This window comes from Pleuronectes platessa, chromosome 21 (genome assembly GCF_947347685.1).
Source record: "Pleuronectes platessa chromosome 21, fPlePla1.1, whole genome shotgun sequence".
Lineage (NCBI taxonomy): Eukaryota > Metazoa > Chordata > Actinopteri > Pleuronectiformes > Pleuronectidae > Pleuronectes > Pleuronectes platessa.
Genome location: NC_070646.1, coordinates 19,389,168 through 19,413,596, shown reverse-complemented (window position 1 = coordinate 19,413,596; position 24,429 = coordinate 19,389,168). Strand labels below are relative to the sequence as shown.

The 24,429-nt window shown below is 45.7% G+C and overlaps 41 non-coding genes and 8 pseudogenes across 41 annotated transcripts; all 49 read left to right on the top strand.

Annotated features, from left to right (window-relative positions):
• The first annotated feature begins 486 nt into the window (after positions 1–486).
• Positions 487–599, top strand: LOC128427696 (U5 spliceosomal RNA). The gene has a single exon (XR_008333554.1). It is a non-coding gene; the product is annotated as a U5 spliceosomal RNA (small nuclear RNA).
• A 180-nt stretch (positions 600–779) lies between these two features.
• Positions 780–971, top strand: LOC128427489 (U2 spliceosomal RNA). The gene has a single exon (XR_008333388.1). It is a non-coding gene; the product is annotated as a U2 spliceosomal RNA (small nuclear RNA).
• A 506-nt stretch (positions 972–1,477) lies between these two features.
• On the top strand, positions 1,478–1,594 carry LOC128427832 (U5 spliceosomal RNA). The gene has a single exon (XR_008333675.1). It is a non-coding gene; the product is annotated as a U5 spliceosomal RNA (small nuclear RNA).
• A 176-nt stretch (positions 1,595–1,770) lies between these two features.
• On the top strand, positions 1,771–1,962 carry LOC128427462 (U2 spliceosomal RNA). The gene has a single exon (XR_008333364.1). It is a non-coding gene; the product is annotated as a U2 spliceosomal RNA (small nuclear RNA).
• A 506-nt stretch (positions 1,963–2,468) lies between these two features.
• On the top strand, positions 2,469–2,585 carry LOC128427830 (U5 spliceosomal RNA). The gene has a single exon (XR_008333674.1). It is a non-coding gene; the product is annotated as a U5 spliceosomal RNA (small nuclear RNA).
• A 176-nt stretch (positions 2,586–2,761) lies between these two features.
• LOC128427785 (U2 spliceosomal RNA) lies at positions 2,762–2,953 on the top strand. Its single transcript, XR_008333633.1, has one exon. It is a non-coding gene; the product is annotated as a U2 spliceosomal RNA (small nuclear RNA).
• A 506-nt stretch (positions 2,954–3,459) lies between these two features.
• Positions 3,460–3,576, top strand: LOC128427829 (U5 spliceosomal RNA). The gene has a single exon (XR_008333673.1). It is a non-coding gene; the product is annotated as a U5 spliceosomal RNA (small nuclear RNA).
• A 176-nt stretch (positions 3,577–3,752) lies between these two features.
• LOC128427572 (U2 spliceosomal RNA) lies at positions 3,753–3,944 on the top strand. Its single transcript, XR_008333464.1, has one exon. It is a non-coding gene; the product is annotated as a U2 spliceosomal RNA (small nuclear RNA).
• A 506-nt stretch (positions 3,945–4,450) lies between these two features.
• On the top strand, positions 4,451–4,563 carry LOC128427935 (U5 spliceosomal RNA). The gene has a single exon (XR_008333768.1). It is a non-coding gene; the product is annotated as a U5 spliceosomal RNA (small nuclear RNA).
• A 180-nt stretch (positions 4,564–4,743) lies between these two features.
• On the top strand, positions 4,744–4,935 carry LOC128427540 (U2 spliceosomal RNA). Its single transcript, XR_008333435.1, has one exon. It is a non-coding gene; the product is annotated as a U2 spliceosomal RNA (small nuclear RNA).
• Positions 4,936–5,449: 514 nt separating this feature from the next.
• Positions 5,450–5,562, top strand: LOC128427695 (U5 spliceosomal RNA). Its single transcript, XR_008333553.1, has one exon. It is a non-coding gene; the product is annotated as a U5 spliceosomal RNA (small nuclear RNA).
• A 180-nt stretch (positions 5,563–5,742) lies between these two features.
• Positions 5,743–5,934, top strand: LOC128427461 (U2 spliceosomal RNA). Its single transcript, XR_008333363.1, has one exon. It is a non-coding gene; the product is annotated as a U2 spliceosomal RNA (small nuclear RNA).
• A 506-nt stretch (positions 5,935–6,440) lies between these two features.
• Positions 6,441–6,553, top strand: LOC128427922 (U5 spliceosomal RNA). The gene has a single exon (XR_008333756.1). It is a non-coding gene; the product is annotated as a U5 spliceosomal RNA (small nuclear RNA).
• Positions 6,554–6,733: 180 nt separating this feature from the next.
• Positions 6,734–6,925, top strand: LOC128427441 (U2 spliceosomal RNA). The gene has a single exon (XR_008333345.1). It is a non-coding gene; the product is annotated as a U2 spliceosomal RNA (small nuclear RNA).
• A 506-nt stretch (positions 6,926–7,431) lies between these two features.
• LOC128427694 (U5 spliceosomal RNA) lies at positions 7,432–7,544 on the top strand. The gene has a single exon (XR_008333552.1). It is a non-coding gene; the product is annotated as a U5 spliceosomal RNA (small nuclear RNA).
• A 180-nt stretch (positions 7,545–7,724) lies between these two features.
• LOC128427773 (U2 spliceosomal RNA) lies at positions 7,725–7,916 on the top strand. The gene has a single exon (XR_008333622.1). It is a non-coding gene; the product is annotated as a U2 spliceosomal RNA (small nuclear RNA).
• Positions 7,917–8,422: 506 nt separating this feature from the next.
• Positions 8,423–8,539, top strand: LOC128427828 (U5 spliceosomal RNA). Its single transcript, XR_008333672.1, has one exon. It is a non-coding gene; the product is annotated as a U5 spliceosomal RNA (small nuclear RNA).
• Positions 8,540–8,715: 176 nt separating this feature from the next.
• On the top strand, positions 8,716–8,907 carry LOC128427533 (U2 spliceosomal RNA). The gene has a single exon (XR_008333428.1). It is a non-coding gene; the product is annotated as a U2 spliceosomal RNA (small nuclear RNA).
• A 514-nt stretch (positions 8,908–9,421) lies between these two features.
• Positions 9,422–9,534, top strand: LOC128427898 (U5 spliceosomal RNA). The gene has a single exon (XR_008333735.1). It is a non-coding gene; the product is annotated as a U5 spliceosomal RNA (small nuclear RNA).
• Positions 9,535–9,714: 180 nt separating this feature from the next.
• On the top strand, positions 9,715–9,906 carry LOC128427448 (U2 spliceosomal RNA). Its single transcript, XR_008333351.1, has one exon. It is a non-coding gene; the product is annotated as a U2 spliceosomal RNA (small nuclear RNA).
• Positions 9,907–10,412: 506 nt separating this feature from the next.
• LOC128427762 (U5 spliceosomal RNA) lies at positions 10,413–10,525 on the top strand. Its single transcript, XR_008333612.1, has one exon. It is a non-coding gene; the product is annotated as a U5 spliceosomal RNA (small nuclear RNA).
• Positions 10,526–10,705: 180 nt separating this feature from the next.
• LOC128427488 (U2 spliceosomal RNA) lies at positions 10,706–10,897 on the top strand. Its single transcript, XR_008333387.1, has one exon. It is a non-coding gene; the product is annotated as a U2 spliceosomal RNA (small nuclear RNA).
• Positions 10,898–11,411: 514 nt separating this feature from the next.
• On the top strand, positions 11,412–11,528 carry LOC128427827 (U5 spliceosomal RNA). Its single transcript, XR_008333671.1, has one exon. It is a non-coding gene; the product is annotated as a U5 spliceosomal RNA (small nuclear RNA).
• A 176-nt stretch (positions 11,529–11,704) lies between these two features.
• LOC128427647 (uncharacterized) lies at positions 11,705–11,876 on the top strand (annotated as a pseudogene).
• Positions 11,877–12,390: 514 nt separating this feature from the next.
• Positions 12,391–12,507, top strand: LOC128427826 (U5 spliceosomal RNA). Its single transcript, XR_008333670.1, has one exon. It is a non-coding gene; the product is annotated as a U5 spliceosomal RNA (small nuclear RNA).
• Positions 12,508–12,683: 176 nt separating this feature from the next.
• On the top strand, positions 12,684–12,855 carry LOC128427646 (uncharacterized; annotated as a pseudogene).
• A 514-nt stretch (positions 12,856–13,369) lies between these two features.
• LOC128427760 (U5 spliceosomal RNA) lies at positions 13,370–13,482 on the top strand. The gene has a single exon (XR_008333610.1). It is a non-coding gene; the product is annotated as a U5 spliceosomal RNA (small nuclear RNA).
• A 180-nt stretch (positions 13,483–13,662) lies between these two features.
• Positions 13,663–13,834, top strand: LOC128427645 (uncharacterized; annotated as a pseudogene).
• Positions 13,835–14,348: 514 nt separating this feature from the next.
• LOC128427759 (U5 spliceosomal RNA) lies at positions 14,349–14,461 on the top strand. The gene has a single exon (XR_008333609.1). It is a non-coding gene; the product is annotated as a U5 spliceosomal RNA (small nuclear RNA).
• A 180-nt stretch (positions 14,462–14,641) lies between these two features.
• Positions 14,642–14,833, top strand: LOC128427603 (U2 spliceosomal RNA). Its single transcript, XR_008333491.1, has one exon. It is a non-coding gene; the product is annotated as a U2 spliceosomal RNA (small nuclear RNA).
• Positions 14,834–15,339: 506 nt separating this feature from the next.
• On the top strand, positions 15,340–15,452 carry LOC128427758 (U5 spliceosomal RNA). The gene has a single exon (XR_008333608.1). It is a non-coding gene; the product is annotated as a U5 spliceosomal RNA (small nuclear RNA).
• Positions 15,453–15,632: 180 nt separating this feature from the next.
• LOC128427486 (U2 spliceosomal RNA) lies at positions 15,633–15,824 on the top strand. The gene has a single exon (XR_008333386.1). It is a non-coding gene; the product is annotated as a U2 spliceosomal RNA (small nuclear RNA).
• Positions 15,825–16,338: 514 nt separating this feature from the next.
• On the top strand, positions 16,339–16,451 carry LOC128427757 (U5 spliceosomal RNA). The gene has a single exon (XR_008333607.1). It is a non-coding gene; the product is annotated as a U5 spliceosomal RNA (small nuclear RNA).
• Positions 16,452–16,631: 180 nt separating this feature from the next.
• On the top strand, positions 16,632–16,803 carry LOC128427651 (uncharacterized; annotated as a pseudogene).
• A 514-nt stretch (positions 16,804–17,317) lies between these two features.
• Positions 17,318–17,430, top strand: LOC128427756 (U5 spliceosomal RNA). The gene has a single exon (XR_008333606.1). It is a non-coding gene; the product is annotated as a U5 spliceosomal RNA (small nuclear RNA).
• A 180-nt stretch (positions 17,431–17,610) lies between these two features.
• On the top strand, positions 17,611–17,802 carry LOC128427485 (U2 spliceosomal RNA). The gene has a single exon (XR_008333385.1). It is a non-coding gene; the product is annotated as a U2 spliceosomal RNA (small nuclear RNA).
• Positions 17,803–18,316: 514 nt separating this feature from the next.
• LOC128427825 (U5 spliceosomal RNA) lies at positions 18,317–18,433 on the top strand. Its single transcript, XR_008333669.1, has one exon. It is a non-coding gene; the product is annotated as a U5 spliceosomal RNA (small nuclear RNA).
• Positions 18,434–18,609: 176 nt separating this feature from the next.
• LOC128427654 (uncharacterized) lies at positions 18,610–18,781 on the top strand (annotated as a pseudogene).
• Positions 18,782–19,295: 514 nt separating this feature from the next.
• Positions 19,296–19,408, top strand: LOC128427755 (U5 spliceosomal RNA). Its single transcript, XR_008333605.1, has one exon. It is a non-coding gene; the product is annotated as a U5 spliceosomal RNA (small nuclear RNA).
• A 180-nt stretch (positions 19,409–19,588) lies between these two features.
• LOC128427484 (U2 spliceosomal RNA) lies at positions 19,589–19,780 on the top strand. Its single transcript, XR_008333384.1, has one exon. It is a non-coding gene; the product is annotated as a U2 spliceosomal RNA (small nuclear RNA).
• A 514-nt stretch (positions 19,781–20,294) lies between these two features.
• Positions 20,295–20,411, top strand: LOC128427824 (U5 spliceosomal RNA). The gene has a single exon (XR_008333668.1). It is a non-coding gene; the product is annotated as a U5 spliceosomal RNA (small nuclear RNA).
• Positions 20,412–20,587: 176 nt separating this feature from the next.
• Positions 20,588–20,759, top strand: LOC128427644 (uncharacterized; annotated as a pseudogene).
• Positions 20,760–21,273: 514 nt separating this feature from the next.
• LOC128427663 (U5 spliceosomal RNA) lies at positions 21,274–21,386 on the top strand. Its single transcript, XR_008333524.1, has one exon. It is a non-coding gene; the product is annotated as a U5 spliceosomal RNA (small nuclear RNA).
• A 180-nt stretch (positions 21,387–21,566) lies between these two features.
• On the top strand, positions 21,567–21,758 carry LOC128427627 (U2 spliceosomal RNA). Its single transcript, XR_008333513.1, has one exon. It is a non-coding gene; the product is annotated as a U2 spliceosomal RNA (small nuclear RNA).
• A 514-nt stretch (positions 21,759–22,272) lies between these two features.
• LOC128427822 (U5 spliceosomal RNA) lies at positions 22,273–22,389 on the top strand. The gene has a single exon (XR_008333666.1). It is a non-coding gene; the product is annotated as a U5 spliceosomal RNA (small nuclear RNA).
• Positions 22,390–22,565: 176 nt separating this feature from the next.
• On the top strand, positions 22,566–22,737 carry LOC128427643 (uncharacterized; annotated as a pseudogene).
• Positions 22,738–23,251: 514 nt separating this feature from the next.
• On the top strand, positions 23,252–23,364 carry LOC128427752 (U5 spliceosomal RNA). Its single transcript, XR_008333604.1, has one exon. It is a non-coding gene; the product is annotated as a U5 spliceosomal RNA (small nuclear RNA).
• A 180-nt stretch (positions 23,365–23,544) lies between these two features.
• LOC128427641 (uncharacterized) lies at positions 23,545–23,716 on the top strand (annotated as a pseudogene).
• A 514-nt stretch (positions 23,717–24,230) lies between these two features.
• On the top strand, positions 24,231–24,343 carry LOC128427751 (U5 spliceosomal RNA). Its single transcript, XR_008333603.1, has one exon. It is a non-coding gene; the product is annotated as a U5 spliceosomal RNA (small nuclear RNA).
• The last annotated feature ends 86 nt before the right edge of the window (positions 24,344–24,429 follow it).

Sequence of the window (24,429 nt, the reverse complement as noted above, 5' to 3'; positions counted from 1 at the left end):
AACAATTGTGGAGTTTTAAAGGTGAATTCTACACTGGGTCAATGAAACTGAGGGAATGGCCTGGCAGAGTTTGACAAGTGTGCAAAACCGCTCTGATGACTCACTGCCTTGTGAAGTGATCATGCATGACTCTGCACGGGGTCACAATGAGCTTCAACTGGATTCCAAATTGAATCAGAAGCGATTGTCAAAAACTGAAACTGGTTTTCACTCAAGATCCTCTGGGAGACTTGGTGAGAAAGCAGAGTCAGCTTTTTGGACCCAATGTAAGTGGTTCAGGGATGTATCGCTTAAAAAGGCTTAAAAGCCAATCACTAGTCAGGGCAGGAGCAAATAAAGACTTGTATAATTTTGGTTGGCAGATGGGGGCGTGGTGGGAATGTTGTATACTAGAATCTGACATGCGGAAAGCAAAGAGAGGCCCACCGCGTAGGTGGTGACTGTGACCGAGAGGCTCCTCCGCTGCTCTCGAACAGAGGGCCATGCTGACTCTGGTTTCTCTTCATAACGCACAAGTCTTTCGCCTTTTACTAAAGACTTCCGTGGAGAGGAACAAACTAGAGTTGAATCTATTTTTGGCAGGCTTTGCTTTATGGCTGAGCCTTATGAAATTGTGAAAAGTCAAAGAATTGTCTAGGTCAGAAATCAAGTGTCCACAAAGGAGAGCTTAGGCGGAGGTGATGAGCAGCAGCCATTGTTATGCACACCTACAAACGGGGTACCACAGCAAGGGAGATTTGCGCCAAGAGCTTGGCGTGGACATCCAACACTTGTGGATTATCGCTTCTCGGCCTTTTGGCTAAGATCAAGTGTAGTATCTGTTCTTATCAGTTTAATATCTGATATGTCCTTTATATGAGGGCTACATATTAAGCAGATTTTTGGCAAGAGGAGCAGAAATTTGGAGCTTGCTCCCTTCTCTCCACGCATCGACCTAGCATTGCAGTGCCGCTGGGAACGGTGCACTCTGTTCTTACCTTGTAGAAAAGCAAACAATTGTGGAGTTTTAAAGGTGAATTCTACACTGGGTCAATGGAACTGAGGGATTGGCCTGGCAGAGTTTGACAAGTGTGCAAAACCGCTCTGATGACTCACTGCCTTGTGAAGTGATCATTCATGACTCTGCACAGGTTCACAATGAGCTTCAACTGGATTCCAAATTGAATCAGAAGCGTTTGTCAAAAACTGAAACTGGTTTTCACTCAAGATCCTCTGGGAGACTTGGTGAGAAAGCAGAGTCAGCTTTTTGGACCCAATGTAAGTGGTTCAGGGATGTATCGCTTAAAAAGGCTTAAAAGCCAATCACTAGTCAGGGCAGGAGCAAATAAAGACTTGTATAATTTTGGTTGGCAGATGGGGGCGTGGTGGGAATGTTGTATACTAGAATCTGACATGCGGAAAGCAAAGAGAGGCCCACCGCGTAGGTGGTGACTGTGACGGAGAGGCTCCTCCGCTGCTCTCGAACAGAGGGCCATGCTGACTCTGGTTTCTCTTCATAACGCACAAGTCTTTCGCCTTTTACTAAAGACTTCCGTGGAGAGGAACAAACATGAGTTGAATCTAATTTTGGCAGGCTTTGCTTTATGGCTGAGCCTTATGAAATTGTGAAAAGTCAAAGAATTGTCTAGGTCAGAAATCAAGTGTCCACAAAAGAGAGCTTAGGCGGAGGTGATGAGCAGCAGCCATTGTTATGCACACCTACAAACGGGGTACCACAGCAAGGGAGATTTGCGCCAAGAGCTTGGCGTGGACATCCAACACTTGTGGATTATCGCTTCTCGGCCTTTTGGCTAAGATCAAGTGTAGTATCTGTTCTTTTCAGTTTAATATCTGATATGTCCTCTATATGAGGACTACATATTAAGCAGATTTTTGGCAAGAGGAGCAGAAATTTGGAGCTTGCTCCCTTCTCTCCACGCATCGACCTAGCATTGCAGTGCCGCTGGGAACGGTGCACTCTGTTCTTACCTTGTAGAAAAGCAAACAATTGTGGAGTTTTAAAGGTGAATTCTACACTGGGTCAATGAAACTGAGGGAATGGCCTGGCAGAGTTTGACAAGTGTGCAAAACCGCTCTGATGACTCACTGCCTTGTGAAGTGATCATGCATGACTCTGCACGGGGTCACAATGAGCTTCAACTGGATTCCAAATTGAATCAGAAGCGTTTGTCAAAAACTGAAACTGGTTTTCACTCAAGATCCTCTGGGAGACTTGGTGAGAAAGCAGAGTCAGCTTTTTGGACCCAATGTAATTGGTTCAGGGATGTATCGCTTAAAAAGGCTTAAAAGCCAATCACTAGTCAGGGCAGGAGCAAATAAAGACTTGTATAATTTTGGTTGGCAGATGGCGGCGTGGTGGGAATGTTGTATACTAGAATCTGACATGCGGAAAGCAAAGAGAGGCCCACCGCGTAGGTGGTGACTGTGACGGAGAGGCTCCTCCGCTGCTCACGAACAGAGGGCCATGCTGACTCTGGTTTCTCTTCATAACGCACAAGTCTTTCGCCTTTTACTAAAGACTTCCGTGGAGAGGAACAAACATGAGTTGAATCTAATTTTGGCAGGCTTTGCTTTATGGCTGAGCCTTATGAAATTGTGAAAAGTCAAAGAATTGTCTAGGTCAGAAATCAAGTGTCCACAAAGGAGAGCTTAGGCGGAGGTGATGAGCAGCAGCCATTGTTATGCACACCTACAAACGGGGTACCACAGCAAGGGAGATTTGCGCCAAGAGCTTGGCGTGGACATCCAACACTTGTGGATTATCGCTTCTCGGCCTTTTGGCTAAGATCAAGTGTAGTATCTGTTCTTATCAGTTTAATATCTGATATGTCCTCTATATGAGGACTACGTATTAAGCAGATTTTTGGCAAGAGGAGCAGAAATTTGGAGCTTGCTCCCTTCTCTCCACGCATCGACCTAGCATTGCAGTGCCGCTGGGAACGGTGCACTCTGTTCTTACCTTGTAGAAAAGCAAACAATTGTGGAGTTTTAAAGGTGAATTCTACACTGGGTCAATGAAACTGAGGGAATGGCCTGGCAGAGTTTGACAAGTGTGCAAAACCGCTCTGATGACTCACTGCCTTGTGAAGTGATCATGCATGACTCTGCACGGGGTCACAATGAGCTTCAACTGGATTCCAAATTGAATCAGAAGCGTTTGTCAAAAACTGAAACTGGTTTTCACTAAAGATCCTCTGGGAGACTTGGTGAGAAAGCAGAGTCAGCTTTTTGGACCCAATGTAAGTGGTTCAGGGATGTATCGCTTAAAAAGGCTTAAAAGCCAATCACTAGTCAGGGCAGGAGCAAATAAAGACTTGTATAATTTTGGTTGGCAGATGGGGGCGTGTTGGGAATGTTGTATACTAGAATCTGACATGCGGAAAGCAAAGAGAGGCCCACCGCGTAGGTGGTGACTGTGACCGAGAGGCTCCACCGCTGCTCTCGAACAGAGGGCCATGCTGACTCTGGTTTCTCTTCATAACGCACAAGTCTTTCGCCTTTTACTAAAGACTTCCGTGGAGAGGAACAAACATGAGTTGAATCTAATTTTGGCAGGCTTTGCTTTATGGCTGAGCCTTATGAAATTGTGAAAAGTCAAAGAATTGTCTAGGTCAGAAATCAAGTGTCCACAAAGGAGAGCTTAGGCGGAGGTGATGAGCAGCAGCCATTGTTATGCACACCTACAAACGGGGTACCACAGCAAGGGAGATTTGCGCCAAGAGCTTGGCGTGGACATCCAACACTTGTGGATTATCGCTTCTCGGCCTTTTGGCTAAGATCAAGTGTAGTATCTGTTCTTATCAGTTTAATGTCTGATATGTCCTTTATATGAGGGCTACATATTAAGCAGATTTTTGGCAAGAGGAGCAGAAATTTGGAGCTTGCTCCCTTCTCTCCACGCATCGACCTAGCATTGCAGTGCCGCTGGGAACGGTGCACTCTGTTCTTACCTTGTAGAAAAGCAAACAATTGTGGAGTTTTAAAGGTGAATTCTACACTGGGTCAATGAAACTGAGGGAATGGCCTGGCAGAGTTTGACAAGTGTGCAAAACCGCTCTGATGACTCACTGCCTTGTGAAGTGATCATGCATGACTCTGCACGGGGTCACAATGAGCTTCAACTGGATTCCAAATTGAATCAGAAGCGTTTGTCAAAAACTGAAACTGGTTTTCACTCAAGATCCTCTGGGAGACTTGGTGAGAAAGCAGAGTCAGCTTTTTGGACCCAATGTAATTGGTTCAGGGATGTATCGCTTAAAAAGGCTTAAAAGCCAATCACTAGTCAGGGCAGGAGCAAATAAAGACTTGTATAATTTTGGTTGGCAGATGGCGGCGTGGTGGGAATGTTGTATACTAGAATCTGACATGCGGAAAGCAAAGAGAGGCCCACCGCGTAGGTGGTGACTGTGACCGAGAGGCTCCACCGCTGCTCTCGAACAGAGGGCAATGCTGACTCTGGTTTCTCTTCATAACGCACAAGTCTTTCGCCTTTTATTAAAGACTTCCGTGGAGAGGAACAAACATGAGTTGAATCTATTTTTGGCAGGCTTTGCTTTATGGCTGAGCCTTATGAAATTGTGAAAAGTCAAAGAATTGTCTAGGTCAGAAATCAAGTGTCCACAAAGGAGAGCTTAGGCGGAGGTGATGAGCCGCAGCCATTGTTATGCACACCTACAAACGGGGTACCACAGCAAGGGAGATTTGCGCCAAGAGCTTGCCGTGGACATCCAACACTTGTGGATTATCGCTTCTCGGCCTTTTGGCTAAGATCAAGTGTAGTATCTGTTCTTTTCAGTTTAATATCTGATATGTCCTCTATATGAGGACTACATATTAAGCAGATTTTTGGCAAGAGGAGCAGAAATTTGGAGCTTGCTCCCTTCTCTCCAAGCATCGACCTAGCATTGCAGTGCCGCTGGGAACGGTGCACTCTGTTCTTACCTTGTAGAAAAGCAAACACTCAAACAATTGTGGAGTTTTAAAGGTGAATTCTACACTGGGTCAATGAAACTGAGGGAATGGCCTGGCAGAGTTTGACAAGTGTGCAAAACCGCTCTGATGACTCACTGCCTTGTGAAGTGATCATGCATGACTCTGCACGGGGTCACAATGAGCTTCAACTGGATTCCAAATTGAATCAGAAGCGATTGTCAAAAACTGAAACTGGTTTTCACTCAAGATCCTCTGGGAGACTTGGTGAGAAAGCAGAGTCAGCTTTTTGGACCCAATGTAAGTGGTTCAGGGATGTATCGCTTAAAAAGGCTTAAAAGCCAATCACTAGTCAGGGCAGGAGCAAATAAAGACTTGTATAATTTTGGTTGGCAGATGGGGGCGTGGTGGGAATGTTGTATACTAGAATCTGACATGCGGAAAGCAAAGAGAGGCCCACCGCGTAGGTGGTGACTGTGACCGAGAGGCTCCTCCGCTGCTCTCGAACAGAGGGCCATGCTGACTCTGGTTTCTCTTCATAACGCACAAGTCTTTCGCCTTTTACTAAAGACTTCCGTGGAGAGGAACAAACTAGAGTTGAATCTATTTTTGGCAGGCTTTGCTTTATGGCTGAGCCTTATGAAATTGTGAAAAGTCAAAGAATTGTCTAGGTCAGAAATCAAGTGTCCACAAAGGAGAGCTTAGGCAGAGGTGATGAGCAGCAGCCATTGTTATGCACACCTACAAACGGGGTACCACAGCAAGGGAGATTTGCGCCAAGAGCTTGGCATGGACATCCAACACTTGTGGATTATCGCTTCTCGGCCTTTTGGCTAAGATCAAGTGTAGTATCTGTTCTTTTCAGTTTAATATCTGATATGTCCTCTATATGAGGACTACATATTAAGCAGATTTTTGGCAAGAGGAGCAGAAATTTGGAGCTTGCTCCCTTCTCTCCACGCATCGACCTAGCATTGCAGTGCCGCTGGGAACGGTGCACTCTGTTCTTACCTTGTAGAAAAGCAAACAATTGTGGAGTTTTAAAGGTGAATTCTACACTGGGTCAATGAAACTGAGGGAATGGCCTGGCAGAGTTTGACAAGTGTGCAAAACCGCTCTGATGACTCACTGCCTTGTGAAGTGATCATGCATGACTCTGCACGGGGTCACAATGAGCTTCAACTGGATTCCAAATTGAATCAGAAGCGTTTGTCAAAAACTGAAACTGGTTTTCACTCAAGATCCTCTGGGAGACTTGGTGAGAAAGCAGAGTCAGCTTTTTGGACCCAATGTAATTGGTTCAGGGATGTATCGCTTAAAAAGGCTTAAAAGCCAATCACTAGTCAGGGCAGGAGCAAATAAAGACTTGTATAATTTTGGTTGGCAGATGGCGGCGTGGTGGGAATGTTGTATACTAGAATCTGACATGCGGAAAGCAAAGAGAGGCCCACCGCGTAGGTGGTGACTGTGACCGAGAGGCTCCACCGCTGCTCTCGAACAGAGGGCCATGCTGACTCTGGTTTCTCTTCATAACGCACAAGTCTTTCGCCTTTTATTAAAGACTTCCGTGGAGAGGAACAAACATGAGTTGAATCTATTTTTGGCAGGCTTTGCTTTATGGCTGAGCCTTATGAAATTGTGAAAAGTCAAAGAATTGTCTAGGTCAGAAATCAAGTGTCCACAAAGGAGAGCTTAGGCGGAGGTGATGAGCAGCAGCCATTGTTATGCACACCTACAAACGGGGTACCACAGCAAGGGAGATTTGCGCCAAGAGCTTGGCGTGAACATCCAACACTTGTGGATTATCGCTTCTCGGCCTTTTGGCTAAGATCAAGTGTAGTATCTGTTCTTATCAGTTTAATATCTGATATGTCCTCTATATGAGGACTACATATTAAGCAGATTTTTGGCAAGAGGAGCAGAAATTTGGAGCTTGCTCCCTTCTCTCCACGCATCGACCTAGCATTGCAGTGCCGCTGGGAACGGTGCACTCTGTTCTTACCTTGTAGAAAAGCAAACAATTGTGGAGTTTTAAAGGTGAATTCTACACTGGGTCAATGAAACTGAGGGAATGGCCTGGCAGAGTTTGACAAGTGTGCAAAACCGCTCTGATGACTCACTGCCTTGTGAAGTGATCATGCATGACTCTGCACGGGGTCACAATGAGCTTCAACTGGATTCCAAATTGAATCAGAAGCGTTTGTCAAAAATTGAAACTGGTTTTCACTCAAGATCCTCTGGGAGACTTGGTGAGAAAGCAGAGTCAGCTTTTTGGACCCAATGTAATTGGTTCAGGGATGTATCGCTTAAAAAGGCTTAAAAGCCAATCACTAGTCAGGGCAGGAGCAAATAAAGACTTGTATAATTTTGGTTGGCAGATGGCGGCGTGGTGGGAATGTTGTATACTAGAATCTGACATGCGGAAAGCAAAGAGAGGCCCACCGCGTAGGTGGTGACTGTGACGGAGAGGCTCCTCCGCTGCTCTCGAACAGAGGGCCATGCTGACTCTGGTTTCTCTTCATAACGCACAAGTCTTTCGCCTTTTACTAAAGACTTCCGTGGAGAGGAACAAACTAGAGTTGAATCTATTTTTGGCAGGCTTTGCTTTATGGCTGAGCCTTATGAAATTGTGAAAAGTCAAAGAATTGTCTAGGTCAGAAATCAAGTGTCCACAAAGGAGAGCTTAGGCGGAGGTGATGAGCAGCAGCCATTGTTATGCACACCTACAAACGGGGTACCACAGCAAGGGAGATTTGCGCCAAGAGCTTGGCGTGGACATCCAACACTTGTGGATTATCGCTTCTCGGCCTTTTGGCTAAGATCAAGTGTAGTATCTGTTCTTATCAGTTTAATATCTGATATGTCCTCTATATGAGGACTACGTATTAAGCAGATTTTTGGCAAGAGGAGCAGAAATTTGGAGCTTGCTCCCTTCTCTCCACGCATCGACCTAGCATTGCAGTGCCGCTGGGAACGGTGCACTCTGTTCTTACCTTGTAGAAAAGCAAACAATTGTGGAGTTTTAAAGGTGAATTCTACACTGGGTCAATGAAACTGAGGGAATGGCCTGGCAGAGTTTGACAAGTGTGCAAAACCGCTCTGATGACTCACTGCCTTGTGAAGTGATCATGCATGACTCTGCACGGGGTCACAATGAGCTTCAACTGGATTCCAAATTGAATCAGAAGCGTTTGTCAAAAACTGAAACTGGTTTTCACTCAAGATCCTCTGGGAGACTTGGTGAGAAAGCAGAGTCAGCTTTTTGGACCCAATGTAATTGGTTCAGGGATGTATCGCTTCAAAAGGCTTAAAAGCCAATCACTAGTCAGGGCAGGAGCAAATAAAGACTTGTATAATTTTGGTTGGCAGATGGCGGCGTGGTGGGAATGTTGTATACTAGAATCTGACATGCGGAAAGCAAAGAGAGGCCCACCGCGTAGGTGGTGACTGTGACGGAGAGGCTCCTCCGCTGCTCACGAACAGAGGGCCATGCTGACTCTGGTTTCTCTTCATAACGCACAAGTCTTTCGCCTTTTACTAAAGACTTCCGTGGAGAGGAACAAACATGAGTTGAATCTAATTTTGGCAGGCTTTGCTTTATGGCTGAGCCTTATGAAATTGTGAAAAGTCAAAGAATTATCTAGATCAGAAATCAAGTGTCCACAAAGGAGAGCTTAGGCGGAGGTGATGAGCAGCAGCCATTGTTATGCACACCTACAAACGGGGTACCACAGCAAGGGAGATTTGCGCCAAGAGCTTGGCGTGGACATCCAACACTTGTGGATTATCGCTTCTCGGCCTTTTGGCTAAGATCAAGTGTAGTATCTGTTCTTATCAGTTTAATATCTGATATGTCCTCTATATGAGGACTACGTATTAAGCAGATTTTTGGCAAGAGGAGCAGAAATTTGGAGCTTGCCCCCTTCTCTCCACGCATCGACCTAGCATTGCAGTGCCGCTGGGAACGGTGCACTCTGTTCTTACCTTGTAGAAAAGCAAACACTCAAACAATTGTGGAGTTTTAAAGGTGAATTCTACACTGGGTCAATGAAACTGAGGGAATGGCCTGGCAGAGTTTGACAAGTGTGCAAAACCGCTCTGATGACTCACTGCCTTGTGAAGTGATCATGCATGACTCTGCACGGGGTCACAATGAGCTTCAACTGGATTCCAAATTGAATCAGAAGCGTTTGTCAAAAACTGAAACTGGTTTTCACTCAAGATCCTCTGGGAGACTTGTTGAGAAAGCAGAGTCAGCTTTTTGGACCCAATGTAAGTGGTTCAGGGATGTATCGCTTAAAAAGGCTTAAAAGCCAATCACTAGTCAGGGCAGGAGCAAATAAAGACTTGTATAATTTTGGTTGGCAGATGGCGGCGTGGTGGGAATGTTGTATACTAGAATCTGACATGCGGAAAGCAAAGAGAGGCCCACCGCGTAGGTGGTGACTGTGACCGAGAGGCTCCACCGCTGCTCTCGAACAGAGGGCCATGCTGACTCTGGTTTCCCTTCATAACGCACAAGTCTTTCGCCTTTTACTAAAGACTTCCGTGGAGAGGAACAAACATGAGTTGAATCTATTTTTGGCAGGCTTTGCTTTATGGCTGAGCCTTGTGAAATTGTGAAAAGTCAAAGAATTGTCTAGGTCAGAAATCAAGTGTCCACAAAGGAGAGCTTAGGCGGAGGTGATGAGCAGCAGCCATTGTTATGCACACCTACAAACGGGGTACCACAGCAAGGGAGATTTGCGCCAAGAGCTTGCCGTGGACATCCAACACTTGTGGATTATCGCTTCTCGGCCTTTTGGCTAAGATCAAGTGTAGTATATGTTCTTATCAGTTTAATATCTGATATGTCCTCTATATGAGGACTACATATTAAGCAGATTTTTGGCAAGAGGAGCAGAAATTTGGAGCTTGCTCCCTTCTCTCCACGCATCGACCTAGCATTGCAGTGCCGCTGGGAACGGTGCACTCTGTTCTTACCTTGTAGAAAAGCAAACAATTGTGGAGTTTTAAAGGTGAATTCTACACTGGGTCAACGAAACTGAGGGAATGGCCTGGCAGAGTTTGACAAGTGTGCAAAACCGCTCTGATGACTCACTGCCTTGTGAAGTGATCATGCATGACTCTGCACGGGGTCACAATGAGCTTCAACTGGATTCCAAATTGAATCAGAAGCGTTTGTCAAAAACTGAAACTGGTTTTCACTCAAGATCCTCTGGGAGACTTGGTGAGAAAGCAGAGTCAGCTTTTTGGACCCAATGTAATTGGTTCAGGGATGTATCGCTTAAAAAGGCTTAAAAGCCAATCACTAGTCAGGACAGGAGCAAATAAAGACTTGTATAATTTTGGTTGGCAGATGGCGGCGTGGTGGGAATGTTGTATACTAGAATCTGACATGCGGAAAGCAAAGAGAGGCCCACCGCGTAGGTGGTGACTGTGACCGAGAGGCTCCACCGCTGCTCTCAAACCGAGGGCCATGCTGACTCTGGTTTCTCTTCATAACGCACAAGTCTTTCGCCTTTTACTAAAGACTTCCGTGGAGAGGAACAAACATGAGTTGAATCTATTTTTGGCAGGCTTTGCTTTATGGCTGAGCCTTATGAAATTGTGAAAAGTCAAATAATTGTCTAGGTCAGAAATCAAGTGTCCACAAAGGAGAGCTTAGGCGGAGGTGATGAGCAGCAGCCATTGTTATGCACACCTACAAACGGGGTACCACAGCAAGGGAGATTTGCGCCAAGAGCTTGGCGTGGACATCCAACACTTGTGGATTATCGCTTCTCGGCCTTTTGGCTAAGATCAAGTGTAGTATCTGTTCTTATCAGTTTAATATCTGATATGTCCTTTATATGAGGGCTACATATTAAGCAGATTTTTGGCAAGAGGAGCAGAAATTTGGAGCTTGCTCCCTTCTCTCCACGCATCGACCTAGCATTGCAGTGCCGCTGGGAACGGTGCACTCTGTTCTTACCTTGTAGAAAAGCAAACACTCAAACAATTGTGGAGTTTTAAAGGTGAATTCTACACTGGGTCAATGAAACTGAGGGAATGGCCTGGCAGAGTTTGACAAGTGTGCAAAACCGCTCTGATGACTCACTGCCTTGTGAAGTGATCATGCATGACTCTGAACGGGGTCACAATGAGCTTCAACTGGATTCCAAATTGAATCAGAAGCGATTGTCAAAAACTGAAACTGGTTTTCACTCAAGATCCTCTGGGAGACTTGGTGAGAAAGCAGAGTCAGCTTTTTGGACCCAATGTAAGTGGTTCAGGGATGTATCGCTTAAAAAGGCTTAAAAGCCAATCACTAGTCAGGGCAGGAGCAAATAAAGACTTGTATAATTTTGGTTGGCAGATGGGGGCGTGGTGGGAATGTTGTATACTAGAATCTGACATGCGGAAAGCAAAGAGAGGCCCACCGCGTAGGTGGTGACTGTGACGGAGAGGCTCCTCCGCTGCTCTCGAACAGAGGGCCATGCTGACTCTGGTTTCTCTTCATAACGCACAAGTCTTTCGCCTTTTACTAAAGACTTCCGTGGAGAGGAACAAACATGAGTTGAATCTAATTTTGGCAGGCTTTGCTTTATGGCTGAGCCTTATGAAATTGTGAAAAGTCAAAGAATTGTCTAGGTCAGAAATCAAGTGTCCACAAAGGAGAGCTTAGGCGGAGGTGATGAGCAGCAGCCATTGTTATGCACACCTACAAACGGGGTACCACAGCAAGGGAGATTTGCGCCAAGAGCTTGGCGTGGACATCCAACACTTGTGGATTATCGCTTCTCGGCCTTTTGGCTAAGATCAAGTGTAGTATCTGTTCTTTTCAGTTTAATATCTGATATGTCCTCTATATGAGGACTACATATTAAGCAGATTTTTGGAGCTTGCTCCCTTCTCTCCACGCATCGACCTAGCATTGCAGTGCCGCTGGGAACGGTGCACTCTGTTCTTACCTTGTAGAAAAGCAAACACTCAAACAATTGTGGAGTTTTAAAGGTGAATTTTACACTGGGTCAATGAAACTGAGGGAATGGCCTGGCAGAGTTTGACAAGTGTTCAAAACCGCTCTCATGACTCACTGCCTTGTGAAGTGATCATGCATGACTCTGCACGGGGTCACAATGAGCTTCAACTGGATTCCAAATTGAATCAGAAGCGATTGTCAAAAACTGAAACTGGTTTTCACTCAAGATCCTCTGGGAGACTTGGTGAGAAAGCAGAGTCAGCTTTTTGGACCCAATGTAAGTGGTTCAGGGATGTATCGCTTAAAAAGGCTTAAAAGCCAATCACTAGTCAGGGCAGGAGCAAATAAAGACTTGTATAATTTTGGTTGGCAGATGGGGGCGTGGTGGGAATGTTGTATACTAGAATCTGACATGCGGAAAGCAAAGAGAGGCCCACCGCGTAGGTGGTGACTGTGACGGAGAGGCTCCTCCGCTGCTCTCGAACAGAGGGCCATGCTGACTCTGGTTTCTCTTCATAACGCACAAGTCTTTCGCCTTTTACTAAAGACTTCCGTGGAGAGGAACAAACATGAGTTGAATCTAATTTTGGCAGGCTTTGCTTTATGGCTGAGCCTTATGAAATTGTGAAAAGTCAAAGAATTGTCTAGGTCAGAAATCAAGTGTCCACAAAGGACAGTTTAGGCGGAGGTGATGAGCAGCAGCCATTGTTATGCACACCTACAAACGGGGTACCACAGCAAGGGAGATTTGCGCCAAGAGCTTGGCGTGGACATCCAACACTTGTGGATTATCGCTTCTCGGCCTTTTGGCTAAGATCAAGTGTAGTATCTGTTCTTTTCAGTTTAATATCTGATATGTCCTCTATATGAGGACTACATATTAAGCAGATTTTTGGAGCTTGCTCCCTTCTCTCCACGCATCGACCTAGCATTGCAGTGCCGCTGGGAACGGTGCACTCTGTTCTTACCTTGTAGAAAAGCAAACACTCAAACAATTGTGGAGTTTTAAAGGTGAATTCTACACTGGGTCAATGAAACTGAGGGAGTGGCCTGGCAGAGTTTGACAAGTGTGCAAAACCGCTCTGATGACTCACTGCCTTGTGAAGTGATCATGCATGACTCTGCACGGGGTCACAATGAGCTTCAACTGGATTCCAAATTGAATCAGAAGCGTTTGTCAAAAACTGAAACTGGTTTTCACTCAAGATCCTCTGGGAGACTTGGTGAGAAAGCAGAGTCAGCTTTTTGGACCCAATGTAATTGGTTCAGGGATGTATCGCTTAAAAAGGCTTAAAAGCCAATCACTAGTCAGGGCAGGAGCAAATAAAGACTTGTATAATTTTGGTTGGCAGATGGCGGCGTGGTGGGAACGTTGTATACTAGAATCTGACATGCGGAAAGCAAAGAGAGGCCCACCGCGTAGGTGGTGACTGTGACCGAGAGGCTCCACCGCTGCTCTCGAACAGAGGGCCATGCTGACTCTGGTTTCTCTTCATAACGCACAAGTCTTTCGCCTTTTACTAAAGACTTCCGTGGAGAGGAACAAACATGAGTTGAATCTATTTTTGGCAGGCTTTGCTTTATGGCTGAGCCTTATGAAATTGTGAAAAGTCAAAGAATTGTCTAGGTCAGAAATCAAGTGTCCACAAAGGAGAGCTTAGGCGGAGGTGATGAGCAGCAGCCATTGTTATGCACACCTACAAACGGGGTACCACAGCAAGGGAGATTTGCGCCAAGAGCTTGGCGTGGACATCCAACACTTGTGGATTATCGCTTCTCGGCCTTTTGGCTAAGATCAAGTGTAGTATCTGTTCTTTTCAGTTTAATATCTGATATGTCCTCTATATGAGGACTACATATTAAGCAGATTTTTGGAGCTTGCTCCCTTCTCTCCACGCATCGACCTAGCATTGCAGTGCCGCTGGGAACGGTGCACTCTGTTCTTACCTTGTAGAAAAGCAAACACTCAAACAATTGTGGAGTTTTAAAGGTGAATTCTACACTGGGTCAATGAAACTGAGGGAATGGCCTGGCAGAGTTTGACAAGTGTGCAAAACCGCCCTGATGACTCACTGCCTTGTGAAGTGATCATGCATGACTCTGCACGGGGTCACAATGAGCTTCAACTGGATTCCAAATTGAATCAGAAGCGTTTGTCAAAAACTGAAACTGGTTTTCACTCAAGATCCTCTGGGAGACTTGGTGAGAAAGCAGAGTCAGCTTTTTGGACCCAATGTAATTGGTTCAGGGATGTATCGCTTAAAAAGGCTTAAAAGCCAATCACTAGTCAGGGCAGGAGCAAATAAAGACTTGTATAATTTTGGTTGGCAGATGGCGGCGTGGTGGGAACGTTGTATACTAGAATCTGACATGCGGAAAGCAAAGAGAGGCCCACCGCGTAGGTGGTGACTGTGACCGAGAGGCTCCACCGCTGCTCTCGAACAGAGGGCCATGCTGACTCTGGTTTCTCTTCATAACGCACAAGTCTTTCGCCTTTTACTAAAGACTTCCGTGGAGAGGAACAAACATGAGTTGAATCTATTTTTGGCAGGCTTTGCTTTATGGCTGAGCCTTATGAAATTGTGAAAAGTCAAAGAATTGTCTAGGTCAGAAATCAAGTGTCCACAAAGGAGAGCTTAGGCGGAGGTGATGAGCAGCAGCCATTGTTATGCACACCTACAAACGGGGTACCACAGCAAGGGAGATTTGCGCCAAGAGCTTGGCGTGGACATCCAACACTTGTGGATTATCGCTTCTCGGCCTTTTGGCTAAGATCAAGTGTAGTATCTGTTCTTATCAGTTTAATATCTGATATGTCCTTTATATGAGGGCTACATATTAAGCAGATTTTTGGCAAGAGGAGCAGAAATTTGGAGCTTGCTCCCTTCTCTCCACGCATCGACCTAGCATTGCAGTGCCGCTGGGAAAGGTGCACTCTGTTCTTACCTTGTAGAAAAGCAAACAATTGTGGAGTTTTAAAGGTGAATTCTACACTGGGTCAACGAAACTGAGGGAATGGCCTGGCAGAGTTTGACAAGTGTGCAAAACCGCTCTGATGACTCACTGCCTTGTGAAGTGATCATGCATGACTCTGCACGGGGTCACAATGAGCTTCAACTGGATTCCAAATTGAATCAGAAGCGTTTGTCAAAAACTGAAACTGGTTTTCACTCAAGATCCTCTGGGAGACTTGGTGAGAAAGCAGAGTCAGCTTTTTGGACCCAATGTAAGTGGTTCAGGGATGTATCGCTTAAAAAGGCTTAAAAGCCAATCACTAGTCAGGGCAGGAGCAAATAAAGACTTGTATAATTTTGGTTGGCAGATGGCGGCGTGGTGGGAATGTTGTATACTAGAATCTGACATGCGGAAAGCAAAGAGAGGCCCACCGCGTAGGTGGTGACTGTGACCGAGAGGCTCCACCGCTGCTCTCGAACAGAGGGCCATGCTGACTCTGGTTTCTCTTCATAACGCACAAGTCTTTCGCCTTTTACTAAAGACTTCCGTGGAGAGGAACAAACATGAGTTGAATCTATTTTTGGCAGGCTTTGCTTTATGGCTGAGCCTTATGAAATTGTGAAAAGTCAAAGAATTGTCTAGGTCAGAAATCAAGTGTCCACAAAGGAGAGCTTAGGCGGAGGTGATGAGCAGCAGCCATTGTTATGCACACCTACAAACGGGGTACCACAGCAAGGGAGATTTGCGCCAAGAGCTTGGCGTGGACATCCAACACTTGTGGATTATCGCTTCTCGGCCTTTTGGCTAAGATCAAGTGTAGTATCTGTTCTTATCAGTTTAATATCTGATATGTCCTTTATATGAGGGCTACATATTAAGCAGATTTTTGGCAAGAGGAGCAGAAATTTGGAGCTTGCTCCCTTCTCTCCACGCATCGACCTAGCATTGCAGTGCCGCTGGGAACGGTGCACTCTGTTCTTACCTTGTAGAAAAGCAAACACTCAAACAATTGTGGAGTTTTAAAGGTGAATTTTACACTGGGTCAATGAAACTGAGGGAATGGCCTGGCAGAGTTTGACAAGTGTTCAAAACCGCTCTCATGACTCACTGCCTTGTGAAGTGATCATGCATGACTCTGCACGGGGTCACAATGAGCTTCAACTGGATTCCAAATTGAATCAGAAGCGATTGTCAAAAACTGAAACTGGTTTTCACTCAAGATCCTCTGGGAGACTTGGTGAGAAAGCAGAGTCAGCTTTTTGGACCCAATGTAATTGGTTCAGGGATGTATCGCTTAAAAAGGCTTAAAAGCCAATCACTAGTCAGGGCAGGAGCAAATAAAGACTTGTATAATTTTGGTTGGCAGATGGCGGCGTGGTGGGAACGTTGTATACTAGAATCTGACATGCGGAAAGCAAAGAGAGGCCCACCGCGTAGGTGTTGACTGTGACCGAGAGGCTCCACCGCTGCTCTCGAACAGAGGGCCATGCTGACTCTGGTTTCTCTTCATAACGCACAAGTCTTTCGCCTTTTACTAAAGACTTCCGTGGAGAGGAACAAACATGAGTTGAATCTATTTTTGGCAGGCTTTGCTTTATGGCTGAGCCTTATGAAATTGTGAAAAGTCAAAGAATTGTCTAGGTCAGAAATCAAGTGTCCACAAAGGAGAGCTTAGGCGGAGGTGATGAGCAGCAGCCATTGTTATGCACACCTACAAACGGGGTACCACAGCAAGGGAGATTTGCGCCAAGAGCTTGGCGTGGACATCCAACACTTGTGGATTATCGCTTCTCGGCCTTTTGGCTAAGATCAAGTGTAGTATCTGTTCTTTTCAGTTTAATATCTGATATGTCCTCTATATGAGGACTACATATTAAGCAGATTTTTGGAGCTTGCTCCCTTCTCTCCACGCATCGACCTAGCATTGCAGTGCCGCTGGGAATGGTGCACTCTGTTCTTACCTTGTAGAAAAGCAAACACTCAAACAATTGTGGAGTTTTAAAGGTGAATTCTACACTGGGTCAATGAAACTGAGGGAATGGCCTGGCAGAGTTTGACAAGTGTGCAAAACCGCTCTGATGACTCACTGCCTTGTGAAGTGATCATGCATGACTCTGCACGGGGTCACAATGAGCTTCAACTGGATTCCAAATTGAATCAGAAGCGTTTGTCAAAAACTGAAACTGGTTTTCACTCAAGATCCTCTGGGAGACTTGGTGAGAAAGCAGAGTCAGCTTTTTGGACCCAATGTAATTGGTTCAGGGATGTATCGCTTAAAAAGGCTTAAAAGCCAATCACTAGTCAGGGCAGGAGCAAATAAAGACTTGTATAATTTTGGTTGGCAGATGGCGGCGTGGTGGGAACGTTGTATACTAGAATCTGACATGCGGAAAGCAAAGAGAGGCCCACCGCGTAGGTGGTGACTGTGACCGAGAGGCTCCACCGCTGCTCTCGAACAGAGGGCCATGCTGACTCTGGTTTCTCTTCATAACGCACAAGTCTTTCGCCTTTTACTAAAGACTTCCGTGGAGAGGAACAAACATGAGTTGAATCTATTTTTGGCAGGCTTTGCTTTATGGCTGAGCCTTATGAAATTGTGAAAAGTCAAAGAATTGTCTAGGTCAGAAATCAAGTGTCCACAAAGGAGAGCTTAGGCGGAGGTGATGAGCAGCAGCCATTGTTATGCACACCTACAAACGGGGTACCACAGCAAGGGAGATTTGCGCCAAGAGCTTGGCGTGGACATCCAACACTTGTGGATTATCGCTTCTCGGCCTTTTGGCTAAGATCAAGTGTAGTATCTGTTCTTATCAGTTTAATATCTGATATGTCCTTTATATGAGGGCTACATATTAAGCAGATTTTTGGCAAGAGGAGCAGAAATTTGGAGCTTGCTCCCTTCTCTCCACGCATCGACCTAGCATTGCAGTGCCGCTGGGAACGGTGCACTCTGTTCTTACCTTGTAGAAAAGCAAACACTCAAACAATTGTGGAGTTTTAAAGGTGAATTTTACACTGGGTCAATGAAACTGAGGGAATGGCCTGGCAGAGTTTGACAAGTGTTCAAAACCGCTCTCATGACTCACTGCCTTGTGAAGTGATCATGCATGACTCTGCACGGGGTCACAATGAGCTTCAACTGGATTCCAAATTGAATCAGAAGCGATTGTCAAAAACTGAAACTGGTTTTCACTCAAGATCCTCTGGGAGACTTGGTGAGAAAGCAGAGTCAGCTTTTTGGACCCAATGTAAGTGGTTCAGGGATGTATCGCTTAAAAAGGCTTAAAAGCCAATCACTAGTCAGGGCAGGAGCAAATAAAGACTTGTATAATTTTGGTTGGCAGATGGGGGCGTGGTGGGAATGTTGTATACTAGAATCTGACATGCGGAAAGCAAAGAGAGGCCCACCGCGTAGGTGGTGACTGTGACGGAGAGGCTCCTCCGCTGCTCTCGAACAGAGGGCCATGCTGACTCTGGTTTCTCTTCATAACGCACAAGTCTTTCGCCTTTTACTAAAGACTTCCGTGGAGAGGAACAAACATGAGTTGAATCTAATTTTGGCAGGCTTTGCTTTATGGCTGAGCCTTATGAAATTGTGAAAAGTCAAAGAATTGTCTAGGTCAGAAATCAAGTGTCCACAAAGGAGAGCTTAGGCGGAGGTGATGAGCAGCAGCCATTGTTATGCACACCTACAAACGGGGTACCACAGCAAGGGAGATTTGCGCCAAGAGCTTGGCGTGGACATCCAACACTTGTGGATTATCGCTTCTCGGCCTTTTGGCTAAGATCAAGTGTAGTATCTGTTCTTTTCAGTTTAATATCTGATATGTCCTCTATATGAGGACTACGTATTAAGCAGATTTTTGGAGCTTGCTCCCTTCTCTCCACGCATCGACCTAGCATTGCAGTGCCGCTGGGAACGGTGCACTCTGTTCTTACCTTGTAGAAAAGCAAACACTCAAACAATTGTGGAGTTTTAAAGGTGAATTCTACACTGGGTCAATGAAACTGAGGGAATGGCCTGGCAGAGTTTGACAAGTGTGCAAAACCGCTCTGATGACTCACTGCCTTGTGAAGTGATCATGCATGACTCTGCACGGGGTCACAATGAGCTTCAACTGGATTCCAAATTGAATCAGAAGCGTTTGTCAAAAACTGAAACTGGTTTTCACTCAAGATCCTCTGGGAGACTTGGTGAGAAAGCAGAGTCAGCTTTTTGGACCCAATGTAATTGGTTCAGGGATGTATCGCTTAAAAAGGCTTAAAAGCCAATCACTAGTCAGGGCAGGAGCAAATAAAGACTTGTATAATTTTGGTTGGCAGATGGCGGCGTGGTGGGAACGTTGTATACTAGAATCTGACATGCGGAAAGCAAAGAGAGGCCCACCGCGTAGGTGGTGACTGTGACCGAGAGGCTCCACCGCTGCTCTCGAACAGAGGGCCATGCTGACTCTGGTTTCTCTTCATAACGCACAAGTCTTTCGCCTTTTACTAAAGACTTCCGTGGAGAGGAACAAACATGAGTTGAATCTATTTTTGGCAGGCTTTGCTTTATGGCTGAGCCTTATGAAATTGTGAAAAGTCAAAGAATTGTCTAGGTCAGAAATCAAGTGTCCACAAAGGAGAGCTTAGGCGGAGGTGATGAGCAGCAGCCATTGTTATGCACACCTACAAACGGGGTACCACAGCAAGGGAGATTTGCGCCAAGAGCTTGGCGTGGACATCCAACACTTGTGGATTATCGCTTCTCGGCCTTTTGGCTAAGATCAAGTGTAGTATCTGTTCTTATCAGTTTAATATCTGATATGTCCTTTATATGAGGGCTACATATTAAGCAGATTTTTGGCAAGAGGAGCAGAAATTTGGAGCTTGCTCCCTTCTCTCCACGCATCGACCTAGCATTGCAGTGCCGCTGGGAACGGTGCACTCTGTTCTTACCTTGTAGAAAAGCAAACACTCAAACAATTGTGGAGTTTTAAAGGTGAATTCTACACTGGGTCAATGAAACTGAGGGAATGGCCTGGCAGAGTTTGACAAGTGTGCAAAACCGCTCTGATGACTCACTGCCTTGTGAAGTGATCATGCATGACTCTGAACGGGGTCACAATGAGCTTCAACTGGATTCCAAATTGAATCAGAAGCGATTGTCAAAAACTGAAACTGGTTTTCACTCAAGATCCTCTGGGAGACTTGGTGAGAAAGCAGAGTCAGCTTTTTGGACCCAATGTAAGTGGTTCAGGGATGTATCGCTTAAAAAGGCTTAAAAGCCAATCACTAGTCAGGGCAGGAGCAAATAAAGACTTGTATAATTTTGGTTGGCAGATGGGGGCGTGGTGGGAATGTTGTATACTAGAATCTGACATGCGGAAAGCAAAGAGAGGCCCACCGCGTAGGTGGTGACTGTGACGGAGAGGCTCCTCCGCTGCTCTCGAACAGAGGGCCATGCTGACTCTGGTTTCTCTTCATAACGCACAAGTCTTTCGCCTTTTACTAAAGACTTCCGTGGAGAGGAACAAACATGAGTTGAATCTAATTTTGGCAGGCTTTGCTTTATGGCTGAGCCTTATGAAATTGTGAAAAGTCAAAGAATTGTCTAGGTCAGAAATCAAGTGTCCACAAAGGAGAGCTTAGGCGGAGGTGATGAGCAGCAGCCATTGTTATGCACACCTACAAACGGGGTACCACAGCAAGGGAGATTTGCGCCAAGAGCTTGGCGTGGACATCCAACACTTGTGGATTATCGCTTCTCGGCCTTTTGGCTAAGATCAAGTGTAGTATCTGTTCTTTTCAGTTTAATATCTGATATGTCCTCTATATGAGGACTACATATTAAGCAGATTTTTGGAGCTTGCTCCCTTCTCTCCACGCATCGACCTAGCATTGCAGTGCCGCTGGGAACGGTGCACTCTGTTCTTACCTTGTAGAAAAGCAAACACTCAAACAATTGTGGAGTTTTAAAGGTGAATTCTACACTGGGTCAATGAAACTGAGGGAATGGCCTGGCAGAGTTTGACAAGTGTGCAAAACCGCTCTGATGACTCACTGCCTTGTGAAGTGATCATGCATGACTCTGCACGGGGTCACAATGAGCTTCAACTGGATTCCAAATTGAATCAGAAGCGTTTGTCAAAAACTGAAACTGGTTTTCACTCAAGATCCTCTGGGAGACTTGGTGAGAAAGCAGAGTCAGCTTTTTGGACCCAATGTAATTGGTTCAGGGATGTATCGCTTAAAAAGGCTTAAAAGCCAATCACTAGTCAGGGCAGGAGCAAATAAAGACTTGTATAATTTTGGTTGGCAGATGGCGGCGTGGTGGGAACGTTGTATACTAGAATCTGACATGCGGAAAGCAAAGAGAGGCCCACCGCGTAGGTGGTGACTGTGACCGAGAGGCTCCACCGCTGCTCTCGAACAGAGGGCTATGCTGACTCTGGTTTCTCTTCATAACGCACAAGTCTTTCGCCTTTTACTAAAGACTTCCGTGGAGAGGAACAAACATGAGTTTAATCTATTTTTGGCAGGCTTTGCTTTATGGCTGAGCCTTATGAAATTGTGAAAAGTCAAAGAATTGTCTAGGTCAGAAATCAAGTGTCCACAAAGGAGAGCTTAGGCGGAGGTGATGAGCAGCAGCCATTGTTATGCACACCTACAAACGGGGTACCACAGCAAGGGAGATTTGCGCCAAGAGCTTGGCGTGGACATCCAACACTTGTGGATTATCGCTTCTCGGCCTTTTGGCTAAGATCAAGTGTAGTATCTGTTCTTTTCAGTTTAATATCTGATATGTCCTCTATATGAGGACTACATATTAAGCAGATTTTTGGCAAGAGGAGCAGAAATTTGGATCTTGCTCCCTTCTCTCCACGCATCAACCTAGCATTGCAGTGCCGCTGGGAACGGTGCACTCTGTTCTTACCTTGTAGAAAAGCAAACACTCAAACAATTGTGGAGTTTTAAAGGTGAATTCTACACTGGGTCAATGAAACTGAGGGAATGGCCTGGCAGAGTTTGACAAGTGTGCAAAACCGCTCTGATGACTCACTGCCTTGTGAAGTGATTATGCATGACTCTGCACGGGGTCACAATGAGCTTCAACTGGATTCCAAATTGAATCAGAAGCGTTTGTCAAAAACTGAAACTGGTTTTCACTCAAGATCCTCTGGGAGACTTGGTGAGAAAGCAGAGTCAGCTTTTTGGACCCAATGTAAGTGGTTCAGGGATGTATCGCTTAAAAAGGCTTAAAAGCCAATCACTAGTCAGGGCAGGAGCAAATAAAGACTTGTATAATTTTGGTTGGCAGATGGGGGCGTGGTGGGAATGTTGTATACTAGAATCTGACATGCGGAAAGCAAAGAGAGGCCCACCGCGTAGGTGGTGACTGTGACGGAGAGGCTCCTCCGCTGCTCACGAATAGAGGGCCATGCTGACTCTGGTTTCTCTTCATAACGCACAAGTCTTTCGCCTTTTACTAAAGACTTCCGTGGAGAGGAACAAACATGAGTTGAATCTAATTTTGGCAGGCTTTGCTTTATGGCTGAGCCTTATGAAATTGTGAAAAGTCAAAGAATTGTCTAGGTCAGAAATCAAGTGTCCACAAAGGAGAGCTTAGGCGGAGGTGATGAGCAGCAGCCATTGTTTTGCACACCTACAAACGGGGTACCACAGCAAGGGAGATTTGCGCCAAGAGCTTGGCGTGGACATCCAACACTTGTGGATTATCGCTTCTCGGCCTTTTGGCTAAGATCAAGTGTAGTATCTGTTCTTTTCAGTTTAATATCTGATATGTCCTCTATATGAGGACTACATATTAAGCAGATTTTTGGAGCTTGCTCCCTTCTCTCCACGCATCGACCTAGCATTGCAGTGCCGCTGGGAACGGTGCACTCTGTTCTTACCTTGTAGAAAAGCAAACACTCAAACAATTGTGGAGTTTTAAAGGTGAATTCTACACTGGGTCAATGAAACTGAGGGAGTGGCCTGGCAGAGTTTGACAAGTGTGCAAAACCGCTCTGATGACTCACTGCCTTGTGAAGTGATCATGCATGACTCTGCACGGGGTCACAATGAGCTTCAACTGGATTCCAAATTGAATCAGAAGCGTTTGTCAAAAACTGAAACTGGTTTTCACTCAAGATCCTCTGGGAGACTTGGTGAGAAAGCAGAGTCAGCTTTTTGGACCCAATGTAATTGGTTCAGGGATGTATCGCTTAAAAAGGCTTAAAAGCCAATCACTAGTCAGGGCAGGAGCAAATAAAGACTTGTATAATTTTGGTTGGCAGATGGCGGCGTGGTGGGAACGTTGTATACTAGAATCTGACATGCGGAAAGCAAAGAGAGGCCCACCGCGTAGGTGGTGACTGTGACCGAGAGGCTCCACCGCTGCTCTCGAACAGAGGGCCATGCTGACTCTGGTTTCTCTTCATAACGCACAAGTCTTTCGCCTTTTACTAAAGACTTCCGTGGAGAGGAACAAACATGAGTTGAATCTATTTTTGGCAGGCTTTGCTTTATGGCTGAGCCTTATGAAATTGTGAAAAGTCAAAGAATTGTCTAGGTCAGAAATCAAGTGTCCACAAAGGAGAGCTTAGGCGGAGGTGATGAGCAGCAGCCATTGTTATGCACACCTACAAACGGGGTACCACAGCAAGGGAGATTTGCGCCAAGAGCTTGGCGTGGACATCCAACACTTGTGGATTATCGCTTCTCGGCCTTTTGGCTAAGATCAAGTGTAGTATCTGTTCTTTTCAGTTTAATATCTGATATGTCCTCTATATGAGGACTACATATTAAGCAGATTTTTGGAGCTTGCTCCCTTCTCTCCACGCATCGACCTAGCATTGCAGTGCCGCTGGGAACGGTGCACTCTGTTCTTACCTTGTAGAAAAGCAAACACTCAAACAATTGTGGAGTTTTAAAGGTGAATTCTACACTGGGTCAATGAAACTGAGGGAATGGCCTGGCAGAGTTTGACAAGTGTGCAAAACCGCTCTGATGACTCACTGCCTTGTGAAGTGATCATGCATGACTCTGCACGGGGTCACAATGAGCTTCAACTGGATTCCAAATTGAATCAGAAGCGTTTGTCAAAAACTGAAACTGGTTTTCACTCAAGATCCTCTGGGAGACTTGGTGAGAAAGCAGAGTCAGCTTTTTGGACCCAATGTAATTGGTTCAGGGATGTATCGCTTAAAAAGGCTTAAAAGCCAATCACTAGTCAGGGCAGGAGCAAATAAAGACTTGTATAATTTTGGTTGGCAGATGGCGGCGTGGTGGGAACGTTGTATACTAGAATCTGACATGCGGAAAGCAAAGAGAGGCCCACCGCGTAGGTGGTGACTGTGACCGAGAGGCTCCACCGCTGCTCTCGAACAGAGGGCCATGCTGACTCTGGTTTCTCTTCATAACGCACAAGTCTTTCGCCTTTTACTAAAGACTTCCGTGGAGAGGAACAAACATGAGTTGAATCTATTTTTGGCAGGCTTTGCTTTATGGCTGAGCCTTATGAAATTGTGAAAAGTCAAAGAATTGTCTAGGTCAGAAATCAAGTGTCCACAAAGGAGAGCTTAGGCGGAGGTGATGAG